The 15,419-nt window shown below is 38.2% G+C and overlaps 1 long non-coding RNA gene across 1 annotated transcript in view; it reads left to right on the forward strand.

Moving 5' to 3' along the window:
- LOC105711991 (uncharacterized) overlaps positions 1-15,013 on the forward strand; it is a 39,122-nt gene extending 24,109 nt beyond the window's left edge. The window contains exon 3 of the long non-coding RNA XR_001106215.2: positions 14,816-15,013. This is a non-coding gene — a long non-coding RNA (uncharacterized LOC105711991). The remainder of the gene's footprint in view (positions 1-14,815) is intronic.
- Positions 15,014-15,419: the final 406 nt, after the last annotated feature.

Raw genomic sequence — 15,419 nt, forward strand, 5'->3', positions numbered from 1 at the left:
GATGAAATCTTGGTTGTTTTCAGATAAAAAATCTCATTTCTCTTTCAACACACACATATACATTCAATCAGCATAATATGAAAATTTCAAACTCATGCCCAATTTAAACCTTTTCCCTTTCCCCGCTCTGAGTCTGCTTCATGCTTGGGAACCTGCCAAGGGGAAGGGGTGCATATAAACCTGTTAGTTAAGGTTCTGGAACAGATAAATCCTGAAATACAGTGGCTTAGCACAGTGGAAATTTAGTTTTTCCTCATAAAAAGTGGAACCAGCTATAGTGGGATAAGGGCAACTCCACCAAATGTCTGCTGCTGGAATTCTTGTGACAGAAGAAAAATACTCCCTATTATTTTAGGTAATTAAAATAACCAGAAAGAATAAGGCCACTGCTTAGAAGAAATCAGTCTGTTAATGAATAATATGGTAGAGACAAAAAACTGGACAGTGCTTTTGTTTTGATGTATTTTCTGTTTTGTTCAGAAGGGTGATTTTTCAACTGAAAAATTATGGTAAAAGCATTTTTGGAGCAAATCAAAAATAAGAATAAATGGCAAGATTGTAAAGGAACACTCAGTTGCCTTAGATGCATTAAATTTTCAAGTCTAGGGGAATTACCCAAAATACACAAGAGCACTGATAGAACCACTGAACCACCCTTTGTTGAGAACTCAGCCAGAAGCTCACCCATTACAGGGCCTTTGTGTCTGGTTTGTACACCTTGCTGGAAGCACCTACACCCTACAACATCCTCATTCAGCTGGCTGATTAATAACTTATACCTAGGGCTCAGCTGAGGGTACATCTTCTCCAGGAAGCCTTTCCTGCTACATGTTCCCTGAGCACTCGCTGCACTGCCCTCAAGAGACTCGTCGCTAATCCCTGCCTGTAAATTATCTGTAAGAGGACTGGACCTCAGTCCCTGTTGCATCCCCTGGACTTGGCATAGTGCCAGGCACTACTGGAACTAAAGTGTTTAGTATTTCTTACATCAATGAATCAAAAACATTGTTGTATCCTTCTCAATCCTTGCTCGTAGAAGAGTTTTCTCGCTCTAAGGCCAAAGCTAAATAAATCATTGTCTGAGCATGGAGTCATTTTCTGAATGGTAGTATACAGAGATACCTGGAGGAGGGAGTAAAAACATATACTGTGCTTCATGTATGTTTATTGCAGCACTGTTCACAATAGCAAAGACTTGGAACCAGCCCAAATCCCATCAATGATAGACTGAGTAAAGAAAATGTGGCATATACACCATAGAATATTATGCAGCCATAAAATAGGATGAGTTTATGTCCTTTGCAGGGATGTGAATAAGGCTGGAAACCATCATTTTCAGCAAACTGACACAAGAACAGAAAACCAGACACTGCATGTTCTCATTCATAAGTGGGTGTTGGACAACGAGAACACATGGACACAGGGAGGGGAGCATCGCACACCGGGGCCTATCAACAGGTAGGGGGATGGATAGCAGTGGGTGGGGCCACAGGGGAGGGATAGCATTAGGAGAAATACCTAATATAGATGACAGGGTGATGGTTGCAGCAAACCACCATGGCATGTGTATACCTATGTAATATACCTATGTAACAAACCTACACTTCTGCACATGCACTCCAGAACTTGAAGTATAATAAAATATATATTTTAAAATATATGTTGTGTGTGTGTGTGTGTGTGTGTGTGTGTGTGTGTGTGAAAAAAACATTTTGTTAGGTCCAAAGCTGTAGCAGTAATATCTGGAAAGATATTCAATTCTTATGTCACTCAGTACTCAAGCAATACACCGCAATAGTTTCCCTTAACCAATCACTTACAGTTTGTCAAGACTTGCGTTAAAAGTTTTAAAGTGTTAAATCCTAACAGTCCTGAAAGATGAAAATTATTATCTCCCATTTTACAGTTGAAGAAACAGCCTCTGAGAGATGAACCGACCCACCCAGGGCCTCACAGATGGCAGCTTCCAGAGGTGGTCCTCAACCCAAGATCTGCTTAATCCCCATCTCTTGCACCTTGTGTTGGCTTCTGAGGGCTGCAGTGGTAAAGTATCGCAAATGTGTGGCTTATAAAAACAGAAATTTATTCTTTCACAGACCTGGAGGCTAGAAGTTTACAATCAAACCATTTTTCCCTGAGACTAAGTAGAAGCCTTCTTTGCCTCTTGCTAGCTTCTGGAGGTGGTCATCGATGATGGGCATTCTTTGGCTTGCAGCTGTGTCTTTCAAAGCACTGCCTCTGTCATCACATGGCCTTTTTCCCGTGTATCTGTCTTCACATTATCTTCCCCATAAGGACAACAGTCATATTGGATCAGAGCCTACTTTAATGACCTCATCTTAGCTGATTATATCTGAAACAATTCTATTTCCAAATAAGGTGACATTCTGAGGTATTGGAGGTAGGACTTCAACTGTGTGGACACAGTTCAACCTGTAACACATCTAGCCACTATTACACTTCCTCTGAGAAATGTGGGAGTAGCATGATTTTCTTAATATTGAGAGCACAGGAAACAAATTGTTCTGAAGGGGCAAAACAGAATAGCACAATGAAGTAGAGGGAATCCTAAAAAGCACATCTAAACACCAACTGCATTATTCCTAGTTTCCATCATGAAATTTCAGTCAATAAAATATACTCCTTAAACTATTTCCATATTGATAAAGGTGCTGCAGCCATGATGAAGTTTAACAGAAGCAAAGCCTTACACTTCAAAAATGGTAATTTTTACATCAGGGATTTGACTTCACTATACAGAAAAAAATGTTAATTTGATCAATGTAAGAAACAAAAGCAGGCTTGTGAGTCGGGTTTTATGCAGCCAATTGTCTAAGTTTAATCAAAGATTGTGCAGTATTTGTTGTGTAGTGGTAGCTGAAGCCAGCTATTCACATACCATTTGTGCTTCCTCTTCCAGCGTGTGGAGTTGCCACTCAGAGGTTGTATCACTACTCACCAATGGGATGAGAGTTGAAGTAATATGTCCCTTATAAGTTTCATACTCTCATTTCCCATCCATTGGTTAGAAGTGAGAACATCAAAGATGTAGAGGCTTAAGACAAAGGAGTAGAGGCTTAAGCCCTAAATTAGCATGTAAAGGAAAACTGCCTAGCAACCAGGACACATCTTGGACCATTAGGTTAGGCAGAAATAACTAACAGGTTAGGGTTTATGTGTTACAGCAGTTAGTGCTATCCTAATTAACACAAAAAGTTATATCTTAACCTAGAGCATCATTAAAAATTAAAAATATTATGTTGGCTTAAAGGTCAAGTGTATGTAATGAGAAAACAGATAACACAAGCTGGAAAAAATGGAAACCAGTATTATACAGAGACAAAATATTTGGTAAAATTGCTATGTGTCATAATTCAGGCAGACTGTATGTCTACTAAGCATGTGGCTTTAAGAAAAGTGGTTGGAAGAGTATTAATGTATGGTGTTTTTCTTGCTTTTAGCAAGATATTATAAAACAAACAAAAAAATGACCTTCAGCCAATCAGCAGAAATTGGCTAATTTGAAATCACAGTTGGACATATGTGACCTCACAAGGAGGGAAAAACTGACTCTAGAATCTGAGAAGCAAAAGACTGAAAAATAAAATCTTTAAGAGGTATATTATGATTTCTCAGTTGAATAAAGTGATTCGGTCCCATGGCAAAAATCAGCCTGTCTATTTCAGTCCCACCCAAGCCTGTTCTTTTAAATGCCTCCAAAGCAGCTACTGTAAAGTTGAAAGACAGGGACACAGGGAGAGAAAACAGAAAAAGCAGACATATGAATCTACCTTTAGGAGAGAATTTGGGATATGATTATTGGTACATAGGACTGACTGACAAACAGATTAAAGGCCTACTGTATTTCTAAGGGATCTTTATTGACAAAGACACCAGTAAAATACTATGTATTCGTTTGTTCTCACACTGCTAATAAAGACATAGCCAGGACTGGGTAATTTATAAAGAAAAAGAGGTTTAATGGACCCACAGTTCCACATAGGCGGGGAAGCCTCACAATCATGGTAGAAGGTGAAGGAGTAGCAAAGGCACATCTTACATGGTGGCAGGCAAGAGAGCAAGTACAGGGGAACTGCCCTTTATAAAACCATCAGATCTCATGAGAGACTTATTCACTATCATGAGAACACCACAGAAAAACCCACTCCCATGATTCAGTTACTTCCCACAGGATCCCTCCCAACAACACATGAGAATTACGGGAGCTACAATTCAAGATGATATTTGGGTGGGGACACAACCAAACCATATCATAATATGTTGATTATTTGAGTCTTAAAACCCATGGGACCTCAAACTTCCATAGGCAAAATATAGACAGTGAAAGCATTGTAGATCCTAAGATCCTGTAGAGAGCATCCTTCCCAGTGCCCACTTCAGATGGGCCAGGGAAAACACTAGAAAAGAAAGATTTTTCATGAAATGAAGCCAGGCTCCACAGATCAAATGAGAGGAATTTTCTCCCTGACATTCAGGATCTGACCTAGGAACTCCTCTCCCCTTTGGGCTGCCTCCTATATTTTTTTTGAATGTCTTTATTTATTTTTTGAAAACTCATGTATAGCTTTTTCTAGTTCATCTTGCACTTTTTCTGTTCCATATTAAAATCAGCCCTGAAATCACATATTATTCCAAGGAACCCAACTTTCTCTTAATGGGGAATAGCTTTCAGTAATCAAGATTTGGTGTGCTCATTGTAATTGATACCATGTAGCTATTGAGAGCCCCTCAATATCTAGAGCCAGTTCCAAATGTTCTTCAGCAAGCTTATATTTGATCTGTGATCTCAGGGACCATGAAAACCTTGGGGCCTAAGCTCCCTCACATAGGCTATGATGAAGGAGACCTCTGGTTCCTCTCTTTTACATCACCCTTTAGAATGAGGAAAATGTAGTTTTCAAAATTCCTCAGATGGGGTATTTGGGTGATATGCTGCCTGAATCCAACCCTTACATTGCCACAGCTATGTGTCACCAGGTCAGAGAAGCCATACCATAAGGCTGAATACAGGATCTCTGAGTTTAGTTCTTTTTGATGTAGATGATTTTCCTCTGTCTTCTGTCTTGCAGCTTTGAGATATACATATATAGCTACCACATATATTGAGACTATGTACCAGGCACTGTTCTAAGCCATGAACCAATTAATTATCAGTTAATTTAATCCTTATAAAACATTATAAGTTGATACATGATCACCATTTTACATATAAGTAAACTGAAATATAGTTAAGTAACTTACTCAAGACACTTAGGCATTAAATAGAGAAATGTGAAATCAGAACTAGACTATGTGACCCAAGCCATTATTCTTAACTTCCATGATATGCTATCTCACAGGTAACTTTTTTCTTTTATGGGGAATCTTTTCTCTCTGAAAGCATACAGATTTTTCTTTTCCTTCTTGTGGTTCAAGAATTTTGCTATAATATGCCCAGGTATGCTGTTTAGATTTTTTCTTACCAAACTTGCTTAAAATGTAGTATTTCCTTTCAAACTACAATTGAGGTTTATGTTTAGTCTAGAAGATTTTCATCTATTACCTGTAAAAATCATTGTCTCTTTTACATTAGTCTCTTTGTGGAAAACCTATTAATTTCACTGTAAGTCTTTGCACCTTCCATGTGTTTCCTTCATCTTTTTTGTCTCTATATTTTTGGTCATTCATTGAGGGATTTCTTTTACTTGGCATTTATGGCCACTGATGCAGATAATCAAGAGTCTATTTTTTTAAAATTGTACTTTAGGTTCTGGGGTACATGTGCAGATCATGCAGAATTGTTGCATAGGTACATACATGGCAAGGTGGTTTGCTGCCTCCATCCCCCCATCACCTATATCTGGCATTTCTCCTCATGTTATCCCTCCTCAACCTCCCTACCCCTGCTGTCCCTCCCCTAGATCCACCACAACAGACACCAGTGTGTGATGCTCCCCTCCTTGTGTCCATGTGATCTCATTGTTCAACACCCACCTATGAGTGACAACATGCGGTGTTTGACTTTCTGTTCTTGTGTCAGTTTGCTGAGAATGATAGTTTCCAGATTCACCCATGTCCCTACAAAGAACATGAACTCATCATTTTTTATGGCTGCGTAGTATTCTATGGTGTATATATGCCACATTTTTCTTGTCCAGTCTATCATTGATGGGCATTTGGGTTGGTTCCAGGTCCTTGATATTGTAAACAATGCCACAATGAATATATGTGTACATGTGTCTTTATAACAGAATTAGAATGCTTTATAATCCTTTGGGTATATACCTAGTAATGGGATTGCTGGGTCAAAGGGAATTTCTATTTCTAGATCCTTGAGGAATTGCCACACTGTCTTCCACAATGGTTGAACTAATTTACGCTCCCACCAACAGTGTAAAAGTGTTCCTATTTCTCAACATCCTCTCCAGCATCAGTTGTCTCCAGATTTTTTAATGATCGCCATTCTACCTGGTGTGAGGTGTTATCTCAATGTGGTTTTGATTTGCATTTCTCTAATGACCAGTGATGATGAGCATTTTTTCATATGTTTGTTGGCCTCATATGTGTCTTCTTTTGAAAAATGTCTGTTCCTATCATGTGCCCACTTTTGGTTTGTTTTTTTCTTGTAAATCTGTTTTACTTCTTTGTAGATTCTGGATATTAGCCCTTTGTCAGATGGGTAGATTGCAAAAATTTTTTCCCATTCTGTTGGTTGCCAGTTCACTCTAATGATTGTTTCTTTTACTGTACAGAAGCTCTGGAGTTTAATTAGATCCTATTTGTCTATTTTGGCTTTTGTTGCCAATGTTTTTGTTGTTTTAGTCATGAAGTCCTTGCCTATGCCTATGTCCTGAATGGTTTTGCCTAGGTTTTCTTCGAGGGTTTTTATGGTGTTAGGTCTTACGTTTAAGTCTTTAATCTATCTGGAGTTAATTTTAGTGTAAGGTGTCAGGAAGGGGTCCAGTTTCTGCTTTCTGCACATGGCTAGCCCATTTTCCTGACACCATTCTTTTCTTCAATTCACCTATTGGTTTTTTGTGTGTTTGAAAATGTTTTTTAGTTCCAGAAAACCTTTAGGGTGGATTCTCAGCTCCGATTCCTCAGGGATCTTCAGTAGTGCTCTTTCTCTGGGCACCTACCTCTGTGTTTTGGTCTTTCTCTGAATGACAGGACCACATCACTATATTCTTGTCATTTCTGTTCTGAGCCATATGGTATGGCTCCTCTGCTCATTTAGGCACAGGACTGCTATTTCTGGTACCATAAGTGATTGTGGTTCACCTTGTGGAAAGCAAAGCATTTTCTAACTTTAGGGACAGAGAGGGGAGCCAGGAGGAAGCCTCCCTGCACTACTATGTCCTGACATAGTAAAGACCAAGCCCACCTGCTTAGTTTTCCTTGCACCTCTTGGGGATCAGCAAGAATAAACGTACTCACATAGTATCAGTGCCAGTTTTACCCCTGGGGGTACACAAATTCCTGAGGGTCTTTTGGTTCTAATTCTTGTCCTGGGTTCCCCAATAAAGGTTTAGAGACTCATCTGATGCTCAGGTAGAAAGCCCCGCACTTGCTTCCTGAAGGGCATCACCTAGAGCCCGGGACCTGCCACTCAGATCCTGTAGATAGATGGGACTAGGGATAGAGGGAAGGTACGAAGTGCTTAGGTTGTTTGCCATGTTTCCAGAATCTGTCCTTATATTCAAAACAACTAATAGAAGAAAAAATACAGTTACTATATTCAATATAGTTTCTCTCTAATATCAAATTTTCATTTTTCTATTATTCAAATCTCATGAAATTTCACTTTTTACATCTTCAAAAATATTAATCAATTGGAATATTCTAATTATGAATTTGATGTAATACCCAAACATGTATAATTTAGCTGAAGATAATTGTGAGGGCCAAGATCAAAGAAAAGAAAAAGTGCAGGAGGAAGAGAATGCTTTCAGGAGATATACTGCTTCATTCAGTTCCTCAATAACCATATACCATTGATGTAGGCATCCCTCAATAGGTAAAAATGGTAACATGTTACAGGCACTAGTACATCAAGGCAGGGCTTCATAGAAAATTGTGCCAGGGACAGAGTTGAGATTCTCTTGAAAATAACGAAGCACATATCAGGACAACCACTTGGAAAGAATGCCTCTTAACTGTGTTTGGAGCTGAATTCAGTTAATGTATATATGTTAGGCAAAGTTCTCCTTAGAAAACATTTACTGAGTCTAGTAAGGTAGAGATGAATGAGAAATCAAAGCCATAAAGTTCTAAATCATGTTCATAATTCTAATCTAGAAAAAAATGTAGAGAATACAAGTAGACAACCACTTTGACTACATAAAATTCCAATGAAATACCCAAAGAATTCCTAACTTTAAACAATGATACTTCCTGATATAGTCTTTAAAATGAACTGTTTACAAAACATGCATCATAGGATCCAAACAAAATTGTTTTCTCTTTGTCACCTTGTCAGAAATGTCTTTTCTGACCACCCTACTCCTTTCTCGGCTGTTTTCGTTCCTTGTACTTATCACCATCTGACATGTTTACTTGTTTACATGTTGATGGACAGTCTCCTCCCCAGTAGATTAAGCTGAGAGCAGGGACTTTTATTCATTGCCACCTACCAATGCCTAAAAGAGTACTCAACATATGACAGATAATAAATATCTCCTGAATCAACCCATGGACTGAAAGAATGAATTATTATTTCTACTCTAGGCAAAAGCTACATGGTATCTTCACAAATGATAATTTCAGTTTTGGAATGTTTGATTTATAACATTATCTTCTTGAACTTACTAGCTGGCAGGATCAATCACCTATGAAATCCACTGCTGGATTTAGATATTAGACCCTGTTTTCTGTTTATAAGGAAATTTGTATTTTTACTCTTATTGAGGTGGGTTGGACCCAAAGATTGGGAAAGTACATACCAAGTTATCAAAAAAGAAGTTTACCTTTTTTGATTTCTTTTGCTGAGAAATAATTTTTATAAAGGGAGGCCAGAATTCATATTTTCCCTTGCTTTAAAGTATTAAGTTATACATCCATAATCCTTCTCTTTCTCCTCCTACTTCTCCTCCTCCTCTCCTTCCTTTTTGAGATCTCAGACTAATGGACATTACTCGATTGATATATCTTAATTTCCCTTTGTAAGAGGTGAAGATAAAGTTGTCCTATTTTTAGTATAATTTACTTCTAGCATAAACTTTTACTGTGTACCACAATTCTATATCAAAATTGCACATTATTCCAAATTTTAAAAACACTCTTTTTTAATGCAATCAAATATCTCTAACGCATAAAGGCAGTTAATATCAAAGTCCTATAAAACTGGATGATTAGACCATGTTCCTCAGAACATGGTTATCATAAGATCTGAGAGCTATAGACTAGTAAACAATTAAAAAATGAGAACAGAACATGAGCATCTGCAGGGCTTGGTTTACCAATATCATTTTCATTAAAGTCTCAGAAATTTGAGATATAAGCAGTAAGAAATGCAGAAAGGAGATTTGATTATTTCATAAAATATGCAGATTTATTGTTTCTGCAGTAACAACTACTGTTATTCTCGGTAAATGACAATGTTTCTTAAAAAGCTGGTAATTTTATGTCAATTTAATATTTTAAAGACCCTCTCTTTCAATTCTTGAAATATTTGTGGGTTAATGACATATCAACTCAGTTAACACACTTAGGACACTCATCTGATAATTTCTAAGGCAGTGAAAGTAGTTAAAAATGTTGCCTTCAGAATTAGAAGGCAGAGAATTGTATCCTGTTCCTGCTACCCACTTGCTTTGCAATCTTGGGCATGTGGTTGAACCTTTATGCACCCTCTTTCTCCCACCTGAACAGTGGGGATGGTAAGAAGAGAACTCATGGTATTGGGTTGGACTGTTGTGAAGATTAAGAATTAATCCATCTGAAGCACCTGAGACAATGTCTGGCACATAACAACAGAGTACAGGATTTTTCTGGATTCCTTTGACTTTCCAAGAAGAATCAAAAGGATTTCTAAACTACAAAATGCTGGATTATCAGAATTAACTGTATCTGCTTCATAAAGTTTCATGGAGCAGAATCAATTCTAGTTTAGGTTAACTGGCTTTGGTTGCGCTTCTGTTTCCACTTAATTTCTTAAATTGTTCTACATGGCTTTCTGGAAAGCAAGAGTAACACTTCCCTTCTACCATATGACTGGCAAAAGTCTTACGTTCTGGCCCTTGACTGAGTAGATTCTGCTTAGAACAAGGATGCTTTGTTCTTGTTAAAAAAAAAAAAAAAACATATCTTGTACAGTTTATTTTAAGATTAGAGCTCTAACAGAATCATTGATTTATCAATTTCTCCTTTGGCCAATGGAAAGAAAGGCAAAGTTTGAGGCTCTTGTCTCCCCTCATACAAGTGCATTTTAAATTTCTTTAGAGCTTTCAGATGGCAATTTCAATACATTCTTCTTTGACAATCAATTAACATGCAGTGTTTTAAGATTAAAGCTTAACATTCCACAGGAGACAGTGTTTAACTCTAGAAGGCCAGCTTTCTCCCAGGGGACCTCTTTCCAATATCTTGCAAGGACATATTCATGGTAACTAAACAGAGACCCAGATTTTGTTCTTGTGAATATTACTGGCCTTCAATTTCAGTAAATAGCTCTAAATAGCTCTAAATATCCTCTAAATAGCTTTATGTTTAGAATTGTTCTCTTTTTACACCTGCAAAAACAGTGCTCTTCTGAGCAGAGCCTCCTTTACAAACACTAACTAGTATGCCTTGTAGTTTTTAGGCTATAAAAATAATTTTATTTGCCAAGATTGATCCAGAAATACAGTTTCTAAAGATACATAAAACTCAATAAAATAAAGACTTTTAAGGAAGGCACATTAAAGCTACTCCTCTCTGCTTCTATATTTTCCTTGTCTTAGAGTATGTGTCTGCTGGCATGCCATTGGTCTGAAATAGTCATGTGGAGATACAAAACTGAAATATTTACCATGGAGCTGACCAATAATATACTTTTTAGACGTGATGCATGAGATGCTGTCTATTGCTGACCCAAGCCATTTCTGCCTCTTTCCAGCTAATAGAATCCCAATTTGTTCAGATAGGGACCTTCACCAGGAATGAACCATGATTGAGCTAAACCAGGCTTTTTAATCTCATCCCCCTTGGATGTAATTGGCCTGATGATGAGCAGGTGACCTAGTTTAACTGCAGGTGGACAAACCTGGTAAGGACTTCTTTTCCTCACAAAAAAGACAAAGCTGTGCAAAAAGGAAAGCTTTAACTTTCTCCCCTTCTTTCTTCCTGGAATATGCCTCTGGTTCCCGAGATGCAACATATGTTTTGTGACATAAGCAACAAGCCCAAGGATAAAAGATAAAGATGAAGATGGGGAAACAGAAAAACAGAAAGGCCCTGATTCCTTGGTGGGATCATGGAGCAGTTGGACCTACTCTACCAACTGTCTGCCACTGGAATTCTTGTAATAGAAGAAAAATAATCCTCTATTTTTAGGTTACTGAAGTTAGGTTTGCCATTTCTTCCAACTGAATGCCTGACATGAATGGGTTCTCCTGAGGTTTGTTCCGAGACTCTACTGCTCACATAGTAAGCAATTCTATGTCTTTATTTGGGTTCCCTCAATAATAGACCTTATGACAAAGATTAGGGTGCAAGTGGTTCATTTGAGAGGCAAAGAAAATATCAATAAGCAGTTAGGGAAGTTAAGCAGAGAAAAAGTAGCCAATAAAGGGTGCATTATCAAGCCAGCTCCCACTGTGAAGAAACTCTATAAACCAATGGAAAACACATGCCTCAGGGCTAAAGGAGCTAGGGTATTTACATACCAACTTATTTATTGTTGAGGAATGCTTCTAGGGAACATTAATTCCCTGGCATAGCTGTCTACCAGACAGGAGGAAAATTGGGCTTTAGCAGTCCAAAAAAAGCCCTCAGGTGAAGAAATGCAGGAACTGACCATTGAAAGTCTGGCTAGCATGTGTTGAAAGACTAGGAGATGTGGAAGAACAATCAAGATCATCTGCTGCAACTAATGAGCTGCTGTTACAGGCAAATACAGGTATTGAGTTAATAGCTATAATCGCCACATTCATCTCTAATAAAAGACACTTTAAAAGTACCTTACAGACATAGCGTCTTCCTGCTGACTCCAAGTCTAGGTACAACCAGATCCCTCAGATTCCTCCTTCCCTGATAAATTGCCATAAATGTGCCTCAAAAGTCATTGAATATTTCTTCCTGAAGTCCAAGTTGATGGTAAAATAGAAAAGGTATGCATTCAATATGCCCTTTGGCTTTGACTTGATTTATATTGGCTAAGGAAGGGAAGAGGATTGGGATTTAAGTGTAAGGTGAACAAACAGTATTCATCTTCCATCTGTATTTAGTCTCATTTCCTCCTTACTCTTTCCATCCTGGTTTCAAGAAGTAACACCCGAGGTCAGGAATTGGAGACCAGCCTAACCAATAGGGCGAAACTCCGTCTCTACTAAAACTACAAAAATGGTCGTGATGGCAGGTGCCTGTAGTCCCAGCTACTTAGAAGGCTGAGGCAGAATTGCTTGAACCCGGGAGGCGGAGGTTGCAGTGAGCCAGGATCGCGCCACTGCACTCCAGCCTGGGTGACAGAGCAAGACTCTGTCTCAAAAACAAACAAAAACAAAGAAGTAACACGCTATGGTGTTTTAAAAGTTTACTCATTTCTCTTCTCTTTCTCCACCTTCCTGCAATACATTTATATGACTTGACTCTCATGTCTCACAATTCTTACTCCACATTAAAAATAAAACATTATTATATGCTCCATGTATTAGTTCATTTTCATACTGCTCTAAATAACTGCCCGAGACTGGGTAATTGATAAAGGAAAGAGGCTTAATTGACTCACAGTTCAGCATGGCTGGAGAGGTCTCAGGAAACGTGTAATCATGGCGGAAGGTGACGAGGAAGCAAGACACCCTCCCCACAAGGCGGCTGGAAGGAGAAATGCCGAGTGAGGGGGAAAGAGATCCTTATAAAACCATCAGATCTCGCGAGAACTCACTCACTATCACGAGAACAGTGTGGGGAAAACTACCCCCATGATTCAATTACCTTCACCTGGTCCCTCCCTTGACAGGTGGGGATTATGGGGACTATAATTCAAGATAAGCTTTAGGTGGGGAGACAAAGCCTAATCATACCGCTCCACTTATGTTTTATTGGATTTACATATTTTTTGGAGGTGGGTTGATATGGCTGATAAAAGTAGCACCAGACTAGAAATTTTATAAGACCCGAATTCTTGTACCAAATGTATAAATATACTAGCTGAATGAACATACGCAATGCACTTACCTCTTCCATGGCTCAGTTTTCAGATGAAGAAAATCCAGGGTTTGACAAAACCAGCTCTAAGGACACTTCTTACTCTGAAGGTCTAATTCTTCAGTTGACTTGGAGGCTGGCTCTCTCTATGTCATGTTTATTTTATTACTCAGATTGTTCCTTCCTAGAAAGCTGTCTATGGAGCTAGTCTAACTAGGGAGTGAAACAGGAAGCTAGCCCCATGGTGCTATTGAGAAGAAACTAAGGGAAGGAATCCTTTCCTCAAATTCAAACCCTACTGCCTGTTATTCTACCAGTATAGTTTTATTTTATCATATAAAGGCGTTGCCAATTTTAATAAGTATCATTTTGGAAAATGGGGCTTACTCTTTAATAGACAAATATCATATCAATTGATACTATGGTAGAAAATAATGGGGGTGGGAAGGGTAATGACAGGTAGGGGAATAAAGACCAGAAAAGAAAAATAAATAATAAGGCTAATGGGGAAGATGCAGGATGTGGAAAGACAAACTTTGCTTAATTTTTCATTTATTCTGCCTGACATCTCCTTTATACAATGTCCAGTGTAGCCCCCCAAGTCATGTGTGAGTGAGTGATTTTGATGGGATAATGACATGATACTTTTAGACAATGGTATTTTTGGAGGACAGAATTACTTAGGAAGAAGAATGAAATATAATCAAAACAAAAATATATTAAATTCCTTTTTTCAAAAATAAAATTTTATTTTCATACTGAATGGATCAGCATCCATCCTTTGGACTTTTAATAAATACATGAAAATGTAAAAAGCATAACTTTCAGCAAAATTCTACATTTGTAGTTTTAAAGTTATTACTGAATTCTCACCTTTGCTTATATAACTCCTAACACCTGTCATTTTTCAATCTAAACCAGCTGTATGTGCTTCAAAGGAGAATAGCCTGCTATTTAGAGCTTCCCAGCCATTATCACAAAATCAGACCACCACTCAGCACGCTGTGACTCAGACAGAAAAGAAATGCCATCTTATCTGTGCAATTTGTCACCCGAATGCTCTGAAGCTCCTTTGCTTCACAGCGAGGGTGTAAGTTAATTCATCCAACAAGCCAGACATCATTTTCCTAAAAAGGTCAGCTTGATACACTCAGAGACCACAAACATGCATGCAGCAAGCTTCCAACAGCCACCTTGATATCTTTCCCACACGGTCACATTTGCACGTGATATAAGGAACTAGCTCAAGAATTGGTGGTGAGATTCTCCTATCTGTGCTGAAAAAAACAATGGAATGTTTCTTGGATCCAAGTTCTATTCGTGCAGTTGGTGTGAATTTTCAGTTGGCCTCTGTTCCCCAACTATAGCCTGAAATCTTTGAAACATTTGTTTCAGCAGGACAGCTGGCTCTTCAAGAAGGAACACTCTTCAGCTCTATGATCATGAACATGACATTTCTTTTTCTTTTTAGCATAGCCCATCTGGATGCTTTAGACTAAGGCAAGAGGCAAGCAGAAGACAGACAGTGAGAAAGCAGAAACTCTCTGGGAAAGGAAGCCCTCTTTTCAGTCTGCCTAGGCAGAAGTACACGATTCACTCTGAGGGTGAAGCTTTCAGGGTCCTTCACTTGCCCTGGTTTCATAAATAAATTTTTACCTTCTTACATACATTTGGATTAAATTTTCGTGTTTTTTTTCTAAAGGAGATTGTACAAACCTGAAGACCCAAGAACTTAGTTTCACCCCTCCTACTGGGGAATCCTAGCAACTCCAAATATCCTTTCTCACCATCCAACTCTTAAATTCCAATTGCCACATTGTTGTGTAGAAACAAGAAGCTAGAGACAACAGTTGAGTTGTGAAGTTATCTGGTGTACTTTATTAATAGCAGTGATTGATGTGGATAATTGACAATCTGGAAAATCCTAAATACTTAACAAAAAATATTCTTTATATCTATCCATTTTACTTTACTTACATAGATGGAGACTTTTAAAGAGTGTTACTTTTGAAACATGTTTTTAAAATTATTTTATCCTATCTTATGTTATTAGACTCCTGAGAACTCAAGTTTAT

Source organism: Aotus nancymaae, unplaced genomic scaffold (genome assembly GCF_030222135.1).
Source record: "Aotus nancymaae isolate 86718 unplaced genomic scaffold, 86718_ANA_hifiasm-v0.15.2.pri h1tg000016l, whole genome shotgun sequence".
Lineage (NCBI taxonomy): Eukaryota > Metazoa > Chordata > Mammalia > Primates > Aotidae > Aotus > Aotus nancymaae.